The 1,972-nt window shown below is 41.7% G+C and overlaps 1 non-coding gene across 1 annotated transcript; it reads left to right on the forward strand.

Moving 5' to 3' along the window:
• The first annotated feature begins 211 nt into the window (after positions 1 to 211).
• LOC120262571 lies at positions 212 to 319 on the forward strand. The gene has a single exon (XR_005536838.1). It is a non-coding gene; the product is annotated as a small nucleolar RNA R71 (small nucleolar RNA).
• Positions 320 to 1,972: the final 1,653 nt, after the last annotated feature.

A 1,972-nucleotide genomic window follows, 5' to 3' on the forward strand; every position in this document is an offset into this window, starting at 1 on the left:
CAATGTAACCGCATCTACCTCATGGATGCCGGGCACTTTCTTCTTCTACCTAACATTCCATTGGTAGCTGTTCAACCCCATTTCTTCAATAAATTGTCGGGCTTCTCCGGGGATCTTACTACCTAAAATACCTCATGCTGCTGCATCAAGTAGCTGTCTTGCATTTGGGTTCAAACCATTGTAAAAAGTCTGAATGATCATCCACTCTGGAAACCCATGTTGTGGACAATTTTCGCAAGAGTTACTTGAACCTTTCCCATGTCTCAAATAGAGACTCCAATTCCATTTGCACAAAAGACGAGATCTCATTCCTAAGCTTTTCAAATTTTCCAGGAGGGAAATAACGGGCAAGAAAAGCTTCTACCATCTCCTCCCATGTAGTGATTGATGCTGTAGGTAATGAGTGTAGCCACTGCTTCGCTCTCCCCTTCAAGGAAAATGGGAACACTCTCAATTTGATGGCATCATCCGTAACACCATAGATCTTAAGCATATCACACACTTCCAAGAAATTCTCTATGTGACTGTTTGGATCCTCATCGACCAAACCATTAAACTGTACGGACTACTGTAACATGTGGATGAATGACGGCTTTAGCTCAAAATTCTGAACTGTGATTGGGCATAAGACAATGATAGATTGTGTCCCCAATACTGATGGTCTAGTGTAATCAGAGAGTGTTCTCTGTTGTTCCTTCTGTTCCGCCATGTTGTCAGACCCTTCAACTTCCACTTCAGCTAGATTAGACGGTTCTTGTGCAGGTTCTTTACCCCTTTTCTTAATGTACGTTCAAGTTTAACATCACCATCAATTAATATCGAAGGGTTCCCTCGGGTCATAACATGTACCTGCACCAAAATAAAGAAAACAAAATTAGAAACGATGGTAGAGTAAGAAGATATGAAATAAAATGAATGAATGAATGGCTAAGATAGCAAAGTGCAAAGTATCTCTAAATGGCAACTCCCCGGCAGCGGTGCCAAAAACTTGATAACGCCAAAGATGAATAATGATTGTGTTGAAGTAATAAATCCCAAGTGAGTGGGGTATCGTATCCACAGAGAGTAGGGAATAAAAAATACCTAATTTCCAACTTGACCAAGTAAAGATGAATAATGATTGTGTTGATAAGATGTGATGTAAACATAAATAAAAGGAACAAGAATGAGAGGCACAAGTAAGTGAGAGAGGTAAGGCAATCGATAGAAGTGAGTCACGAAAACCTAAGGTCAACCATGACTAACCCTACACTTTGTCCTGGTGGAGAAATCGCTTAGTCTCAACACCTCACACAACACAAAGTTGCATGGAGTTCTAGAGATTGCAAGTGATAAACCCTATTCCTATGTGTAGATCTAACCCTTTGGTCCAAGCGAAAGATCCATAGTTACAATTAAGCCTCAGATACTAAAGTCACCTCAGCGATTCACTCTATTGCTCTCACAACTAAGCCCCAGCGGAGTCCATCCCTTAGCACTTCACTCTATTGTGACCGCAAAGAACTCTAGGAAATGGAGATAGGATAAATCACACCGGAGGTGAAAGGGGACACTCTGTTACCTCTCGACTCACCCTCTCAACCCTCTCCAATCTAACTTTGTCTAACCCTCATGGCGTGTCACCCATCCACAAAGATTACCAATATTGACTCTAACCCTAGTGTCACTCTAAGGGAGAAATCATTCAGCAAGCATCCAAGATTGGAACTCAATTAAAAGCATCAATTAAGGAAAACATAATGGAAGGTCAATGAAACAATAACATCCTAGGGGTTATACAAAATCAAAGTACCCATTATAGGGTTTAGCTCTCCATGGAGCACAATACAATCAACAATGAAATCGAAAGTAAAGATAAGCAATCCATAAGAAACCCCCATCGGTATTCGTGTCAATGGTCTTGTGGAGTAGCCTCGTCTTCTCCAAAGGTCCCCTTGTCCGGCCTAGGGCACACCTCGCCGGATCGGTGCCG

The sequence above is a fragment of the Dioscorea cayenensis genome, chromosome 5 (genome assembly GCF_009730915.1).
Source record: "Dioscorea cayenensis subsp. rotundata cultivar TDr96_F1 chromosome 5, TDr96_F1_v2_PseudoChromosome.rev07_lg8_w22 25.fasta, whole genome shotgun sequence".
Taxonomy (NCBI): Eukaryota; Viridiplantae; Streptophyta; class Magnoliopsida; order Dioscoreales; family Dioscoreaceae; genus Dioscorea; species Dioscorea cayenensis.